At 40.1% G+C, this 9,073-nt stretch overlaps 1 pseudogene; it reads right to left on the minus strand.

Annotated features, from left to right (window-relative positions):
* Positions 1–2,034: 2,034 nt before the first annotated feature.
* On the minus strand, positions 2,035–4,475 carry LOC123108121 (zinc finger MYM-type protein 1-like; annotated as a pseudogene).
* Between the last annotated feature and the right edge of the window lie 4,598 nt (positions 4,476–9,073).

The raw sequence follows: 9,073 nt of genomic DNA on the forward strand, positions 1-9,073 counted from the left end.
CGTTCAGCTTGATGACATCCCTCGAACTCTTGATCCAGCAAAGTGCTGAGGGAGAGTTTTGTCAGCACGATGGCGTGGTGATGGTGATGGTGAAATGATCTGCGCAGGGCTTCACATAAACACTATGACAATATGACCAGAGGTGTAAACTATGGATAGGGGCGCCGCACACGGCTAACAATGTTTGTTGTGCGTTCTAGGCGCCCCCTGCCCACATATATATATAGGTGGGAGGGGAGGGGGCATCCATGGGGCGCGCCAAGTAGGAGGAATCCTACTTGGGGGCCTTGTCCAATTCAGCTCCTCCCTTACCATCTTTTCCGGAGAGGGAAGGAAGGGGGAGGCCGAATTGCCTCCCTTTCCTTCTCTCTTCCCCTTTTCCTTTCCCCTTCCTATTAGGCCAGCAAGGAGGGCATAGCAGCCCATGTTGGCTGTTGTGTTTCCCCTCTTTGCCCAATAGGCCCATATAGTTTGTCGGGGGTAGCCCAGAACCCCTTCCGGTGACCCGATACATACCCGGTACACCCGGAACACTTCCGGTGTCCAAATACTATCGTCCTATATATGAATCTTTACCTCTCAACCATTTCGAGACTCCTCATCATGTCCGTGATCTCCTCTGGGACTCCGAACAACATTTGGTCACCAAATCACATAACTCATATAATACAAAATCTTCATCGAACGTTAAGCGTGCGGATCCTATAGGTTCAAGAACTATGTAGACATGACCGAGACACCTCTCCGGTCAATAACCAATAGCCCAACCTGGATGCTCATATTGGTTCCCACATATTCTACGAAGATCTTTGTCGGTCGTACCGCAATGACAACATACGTTATTCCCTTTGTCATCGGTATGTTACTTGCCCGAGTTTCGATCGTCGGTATCTTCATACCTAGTTCAATCTCGTTACTGGCAAGTCTCTTTACTCGTTCCTTAATACATCATCCCGTAGCTAACTCATTAGTGAAATTGCCTGCAAGGCTTATTATGATGTGCATTACCGAGAGGGCCCAGAGATACCTCTCCGATACTCGGAGTGACAAATCCTAATCTTGATCTATGCCAACCCAATAAACACCTTCGTAGATACATGTAGAGCATCTTTATAATCACCCAGTTACGTTGTGACGTTTGATAGCACACAAGGTATTCCTCCGGTATCCGGGAGTTGCATAATCTCATAGTCAAAGGAATATGTATATGCCATGAAGAAAGCAATAGCAATAAAACTTAACGATCATTATGCTAAGCTAACGGATGGGTCTTGTCCATCACATCATTCTCCTAATAATGTGATCCCTTTCATCAAATGACAACATATGTCTATGGTTAGGAAACTTAACCATCTTTGATCAACGAGCTAGTCTAGTAGAGGCTTACTAGGGACACTGTGTTTTGTCTATGTATCCACACATGTATCAAGTTTCTGGGTAATACAATTCTAACATGAATAATAAGCATTTATCATGATATAAATAACAACTTTATTATTGCCTCCAGGCAGTGGCGGAGCCAGAACTTTTGAGGAGCCTGGGCAAGTTTAAGTCTAAACGTATAATTTAGAAATCAAGTCGGGTATTCGAATACACAACATGTAATATACCACCAAGCTTCGGATTCACAAATCCTCTCTAACAATGAAGTGAAAACATAACCATAATAGTCACACAAAATTTGATTTAAAGTGAGCTAATATTCAATATCCGCTTCATAGACCAAATAAAGTTGGTACATGACAACAAAAGATACATAGCCAACCATGCATAGATACCAACTCGCCATGTTGCCAACAAAAGTAAAGCTATATATACATACATATGTCACTACATGTGACCGTGCAATTTCTTCCAGCACGGTCAAAAGCATCTCTCACTTGTTCATTTTTTTGCCAACAAAAAGACATACAATCAGCCTAGAAGAACTGCAATACAAAAAATGAATTTGTAATTAAATAAGTTTAGTTGTGAGATGAGAAGTCGAAAGCTTGCAAGAATAGAGATGGTTAGAAGGAACATACCGACAGTGCACTAAAGAAAATTACAAGGCAAATGCCCTTTCCGAGACCGCATTGCAGTAAATGTTCGAATAATATCCTTATAACTCCCGCTCGGTGTAACATATCATCAAGTCATTTAACCATTCATTATTGATCTTGCTACGCAGTTTAGTCTTGATAATCTACATTGATGAAAAAGCTCTCTCAACATATGCCGTTGACACCGGCAATATCAAAGCCAACTCAATAAGTTTGTATACCAATGGAAATACCAAATGTTTCTCAGTTTCAACCATCTTCATGGCCAAACTTTGAACATCATCACAAGTAGAAAAAGAAGCATGCCTTTTCACTTGACTTATATAAGTGAGAAGCTGCTCTCTTATTGTTCCACGGTCATCATTGGAAAAGTCATCATGATAAATTTTAGCAAGATGTGCAAGCTTATCAACATTAAACTTTGAGAAAGAATTATTGGGGTCAAGATATGAGAAGCAATCAAGCACACCATTAGCTCCTTCACTGAAGCGGTGGTCCATCTACACGCATATTTTGTCAATACCAACATAAAAAATCTCAGCACGGTAATGGTAAAGATTAGTGATAGTCCTCCCTGCTCTCCTTGAGTGACCACGAACTGGTATTGCTTCATCCATGTTTGGCACTGGAATACTATTAGTAGCACAAAATTCTTGAACATCACAAAATAAATCATCTCAACCACTCTCTCTTAATGTTGCCAGCCGAGCTTTGACATCATCCACTAATTCCATGGGAAGCACAATATTAAGATCTTTTCTTTGCAAGACTTTTGAGAGCTCATTTGTGATGCCAAACAACTTCAACATAAGCTTTAGAATGAAAGCAAATTTAAAGCTCTCCATTTTTTCTATCAAACCTACTGCTTGAGATGGCCCACGTCCATGTTCATCAACTGTACTAAGTACCTGTAACACAGAGGACCACATTTGATTCAAACGAAGCAAAGTAGTATGATGGGAACCCCATCTAGTGTCACCTGGCCTAGCAAGAGTAGATGATTGGTGCAAGCCCCTTCCTGTAGATATCTCACCACTCTCAAGTCTATCCAGAATATCTTGGTGTTGTGCCTCTGTCAATGCATCCCTTCTCTTACAAGATGTAGTTGTTGTGGTCACAATTAAGGAGATGTACTCAAAGAAATCATGAATAGATGAGCAACTACTAGCAACAGAGACAACCACCAACTGCAAACGATGAGCATAGCAATGAACATAGAAAGCAAAAGGGTTTTCATCTATGATCTTTTTCTGCAAACCATTAAACTCGCCTCTCATATTTGAAGCACCATCATATCCTTGCCCTCGTATACTTGAAATAGATAACTTATAATGATCAAGAATACCATAAAGAGCATTCTTTAGTGACTCGGATGTAGTATCTTTGACATGGTGAAGAGCAATAAATCGTTCCACAACCTTTCCTTTGTCATTCAAAAACCTATATAAAAAAAGGTTAGTGCACAACATAGAGAATAAATGACAAACAAATAACGAAAGAAAGTGAAATTACTAACCTCAACATCACCGCCATTTGCTCTTTCACAGATATATCACGTGATTCATCCATAAGCACAGAGAATTGTTTATCACTAAGCTCTGCCATGATCCTCTTGGTAACTTCATGTGCACAACACATTGCAAGCTCCTTTTGAATGTCACCGGATGTCATTGTGCAATTTCTTCCACCACGGTCAAAAGCATCTCTCACTTGTTCATTTTTTGTGTTTTCCAAATCTATCATCTCTCTAAAGTTTCCTTTGTTCAGAGAAGTAGAGGATTCGTCATGTCCACGAAAAGCCAAGCCTTGTGCGATGAGATATCTTGAACAACTTACAGAACAAGTCAAGCGGATCTTATACATTTCTTCCGATTCCTTGCTAGTTCTAGCAAAATTGCTTGCCACACTTTGTCTTTGATTACAATAATCATCATAATGCTTGACGCAAGAGTTGTGCTTACTACCAGGATCACCAATATGATCTTTGAAGGCTTTAGATGCATGCTTCCAATCTGTAAATCTTTCTTTGGTGAATACTTCATAACCAAAGTGCTCAGCCCTTCCAGGTTGCTTAAAGAGAAAGCAATAAAAACAATAAGCTGCCTTCTTCCACTCACCGTATTCAATCCATGGATGAGTTTTGTACCAAGATTTAGAAAATGCTCTTGATGAGCGTGAACTTCCAAATTCAGTATGAGGAAATTTATTCAAATCTGGTTGCATCTCACCCTTCAATACATATGCTCTTCTCACTTGATCTTGAATATTAGGAGGATACTCACAAATTTGTTTCCTCTTCCCTGGATCACGCTCAATATCATTTGGACTAAATTCATTGGCAATGTTAGGAGGTTGTTGTGCCTCCACTTCTATTTCCGGTTGCACACCATTCACATTGTCAGTGCTTGCTCTATTAACCAAAAATCTCCTCATCTCTGAAATTTAATGATCAAGTTTGAAGTAGGTTGCTAAACAAGCTACAACAAGTTCATAGTACAGAATTCTTTGTATTCAGTTTGAAGGTATGAAAATTTTGCATGAATACCAGTCTGCAAGTTGCCGTCTTCTTACATACTTTGATTTTGTAGTTCGAATAGCCAACAAACAAATACAATTTCTCTCTAGTAATGAATTCATGATCACCCCCAACGATTTCCCCCTAATTTAAGCCCTGACCCCTAAGTCCGACCTTGAAATCTCAGACCATCTATAATCAGTATCTCGATCCATACTTCACATCAATCCTACTTCCCAGACCAACTATTCAGACTTCAAAGATGAGAGATCCTTGGACCTAAATTCGATGGAGATTTCTTACCGAAGGAAGCCGAGCCGAAGCTGAAGCCAGATGAGATGAAGGAGAGGTTGAGGAACGACTGGACACGCATAGACTGCATGTTAGCCTGGTGTCGCTTGCCGCCGGTGCCGGAGCCGTCTAGGGTTTAGCCGCCGCCGCCGCCCTCTGTCACCTAGTCCCTGCGCTAGTCGTGCGTGACAAACGAAGAGACACGAGAGAGAGAGAGAGAGAGTTGGAGCGGCCGAAGGAAGCCAGCACCCCTTTGTTTCTTTGTTTCGGCGGCCTGGGCTGATTGCATGTAGGCATGCAGCCACGTACTAATCCGTTTGTTGATTGTTGGGCTGTGAACCTGAGAGAAACAAAGGCCTAGTACCTTTTTTGCCCGAGTAAATTAAGTTACCGATCAGTTTAGCCCTTTATTTAATCTGTCTATCGCTGCTGCTAGGAACCAGCGAGCCCGGGCAAGTGCCCAGGGTCGCTGGGCGGTGGCTCCGCCACTGCCTCTAGGGCATATTTTCTTCAAGATGCTAATTGCAGTAATTTTTTACATTCAAATCTAGTAATGTAAGGTTATAACTACACTAAATATCTACAAACATTGACATATGAAGAGAACAAAAACGAAAAAAATGTGCCCTAATGTTTCTCCAAGAAATGCATAACAGGAGCAAAATTAAAATATCGATGTAGATGACTTCAATCTTCATGTAAGGTTGATCAGCTACTATACAGGAGGGTCCAGATACATGCTCATAAACCTGGTTGTGGTTGCAGTGGCTAATCTAGCTAATTAATTTCCTTGTTTTTTGCTACCACATACACACTTCATAACCTACACACCCGGGGAAAATAGTGCATATAAGCTAGAACAACACTCACTATTTCCTATTACCATGTCCTCCATTAAGGAAGAACTCACTAAATAATGTTGACCCCACCAAATGACTAACAAATACGTAGCCATGGCCAACATTGCACGGACTAATCAGGAACTTCTCACCACATGTGCGTATGCAAAGGCAGTGGAAATAGAAAGAACTTGCATTGGACGAAGGCACAAGCGAGAGGGCAGAATCGAACCCACAACATGCTCCAGAAGAAACTGAAAGGCGATGGAGCGGACAACGCCGGCCTGGACTAATAGACGACGATGAAAGAATCAGAGGCATGTAGGAGGCTAAATGCAGCCGTGAGTGATCAACTAAATCAACTAAGGAAGGAACTACCATAGAGGAAAATAGCTACCTTATAGAAGCATTGTTGGTTTAGTTGCAAGCTTTATTAGAAATCATAATAAAAAGTATGGAAAAAGCATTACTGACTTTGTTCACCGACCAAGAGCAGAAGCAAAAAAATCAGATAAAAATATTTTTTTTGAAATAATACAACCTCCACATAAATGTACAACACTACTCAAGTTGCAGCCTCAGAACCAAGCTTCATGCGTTGCCAATGCTCAAAATTGATGTATATATATTTTTTAAGCCCACCGACCCAATAAGGTAAATAAATCTGTAACAAGAAATAAACCTTGCTTGGACCCAAAAGTAAGCTAGCTTAAAATAAATCCTTACTGATGGTGCCAGTCATATAGGAGTTGCCCATAGCTTTTGCACCAAAAGAACAAAGGAAATAAAAAATAGAAAAATAAATAAATAATAAACAAAATGAAAAAAAGAATGAAAATACAGAGAAGAAAATAGAAAAAAGAATCAAAATAAAAGATAGAACAAGGAGAATAAAGAAAACAAAAAGGAAACAAAAAATGTGAAAATTGTGAAAATAAAAAGAAAAAAACTAGCTCAAAAGGTATAAAGCGGGCCGCGCCCCTTTAGTTCACACGAATGGAACGTTGTCGTAGTGGTTATCAGCGCACCTGATATCCTTTGCGGCCAGGGATCGATCCTTGGTTCTCCCTTTTAATTTTAGCACGCGCGAACTGGCAGACCCAATTACCTCCGAGCTTTCGGCGAGACTTTCTAACCACCAGTTGAAGTTCACCCTCAACTTGCAATCAGGCTGATGTTTTTTGTATCGCAACTGAGCCCAACTATTTTCTTTTTCACTAGTCGTAAGTCCTCCTCAACTTGGAACTGGGCCTCACTTTTCTTGACCCAGTTGTAAATATAGTCCACCATCGACTCGTAACTAAGGATCGCAAATTAACCATCGACTCGCAACTGGACCCATCTTTTTTAAACTCAGTTGCAAGATAATTATCAACTCGCAACTAGGCTCCTGACCCTTTTTTTGGCCGTAGTTGCAGGTTCTAGCCATCCAACCAAGTCCATCATTGACATGCAACTAGGTCCTTGATCCCTTTTTTGCGCCAATTGCATGTCCACCCATGAGACACAAGTCGTCCCAACCTGATGCAGTTGCATGTCCATCCTCGACACACAACTCGTCCGGCCTAGTTACATGTCCATCTCGAACATGCAATATTTTTGTTGTTTTTGATTTATTCTCCATCATGCGCTTTTTCACAACATTTGTTGCTGTGGAGACTCGCTTGAGGGGGGGGGGGGGGGGGGGGGGGGGGGGTGCAGTGTTTGTTTAGCGCTTACTTAAAAAGGTTTATAGTGTATTTTTCAGAAACACTCACACTGTTTTTAAAAATGTGCATCGCGTATTTCAGAAATGTTCATTGTGTTTTAAAATATGTTCACCATGGTTTATGAAACAAGTATTTAAAAATGTTCATGGTGTTTCAAAGGTTGTTCATCACATATTTCAGAAACATTCACCTCATTTCAAAAATGTCCATTGTGTATTTCAAAAATTCTTTACAAAATTGTTTTCAAAAATTATTCACCTCATTCTAAAAATGTACACCACGTATTTTCAAAGTGTTTTCTTTCTTTCTGTATTTGTTCCTTTCTTTTCCTTATTTTGTAATTGTTTTCTTTTTTCATCTTTTCTTCTAAATTTTTTCTGTACGTACAAAGATCAGTGTATTTTCAGAAATGTTCACCATGTTTTAAAGAGTACACATGTATTTAAAAAAATATTCACTGTGTTCTAAAAGATGTTCACCTCTACTTAAAAAATGGTCACCGTATTTTATGAAATGTTTGTTACATACTTAGAAAATGTTTACATTGTTTGAAAAGATGTTCCTAGCATTTTAAAAAGTTTTCTCCGTGTATTTTATTGAATGCTCATCATGTATTTATAAAATTTTATTCATGTATTTCAATCAAATTATTCATCTAATCCTAAAAAAATGTTCGCCGTGAATTCTAAAATAGTTTATCATGTATTTTAATAAAATAGTCGCCGTGTATCTAAAAATGTATTTCGAAAATGTTTATCAGGGCATTTTCATTGTCTATTGTAAAAATATGGCAACAACTTCTGAAAACATGCCGTTGTCTTTCCTATTTATACTCTCCATGCAGTACGTGACCATATTTTCACTTTTATTTTTTCGAAATTGTATATACACATAACTAGTGAAAGTGTTCTTTTTTCAAAAGACATATATCGTAAAATACATTTTTTTCATGCACTTGTGTTTTTTATCTCGTGCCACACACATGTGTGCCATTTTTGGTAGAACAACCACATCTGTTCAACTGTACCGGGAGTCCAAAGTGTTGCGTTGGCCGGCGCCGCCGGGCAACAAGGCGGCTTTGTCTGTGGATGGGTCATTCCTAGTGGAGGATGGCACGGCGGCGGTCCGAATGATTCTACGCTGACATGATGGCTCGGTCATTTTCTCGGCTTATCGGTATTTGTTTCAACTATAGTGAGGCTCTAGAGACTGAGATTCATGCGCTGATGATTGGTATGACGCTCGCTCGACAACATAGAGAGCTTCCGTTGGTAGTTCAGTTTGATTCTTCGACTGCCTTATCTTGTCTTTCAAATTCTAGTTTAGATTGATCTTTGTTTGGTCAGTTAGTGGCTGAAATTAAGTCCCTTATGGTTGATAGGGTGTTTATTTCGCAGAAACTTCATAGGTCTCAAAACAGTGTTGCAGACTGCCTAGCAAGGTATAGTCGCTCTGAGCGAGCTACGGCCGTGTGGCTCAGCAGAGAACCCCATGTATTGAGAATCTCTTGCCAAGAGATTGTAGCCCTACCATAATAGAGTAAAACCCTTTTAATCTCAAAAAAAAAAAAACCACGTGTGTTCCCTTCACTACAGAGGAAGACATACGAATCTTATCTCCGTCGAGTCCGGTCTCCGGGGGCGCTAATACCAGCTACCGATTTCCAGAGGTACCGAT

This window comes from Triticum aestivum, chromosome 5A, assembly GCF_018294505.1.
Source record: "Triticum aestivum cultivar Chinese Spring chromosome 5A, IWGSC CS RefSeq v2.1, whole genome shotgun sequence".
Taxonomy (NCBI): domain Eukaryota; kingdom Viridiplantae; phylum Streptophyta; class Magnoliopsida; order Poales; family Poaceae; genus Triticum; species Triticum aestivum.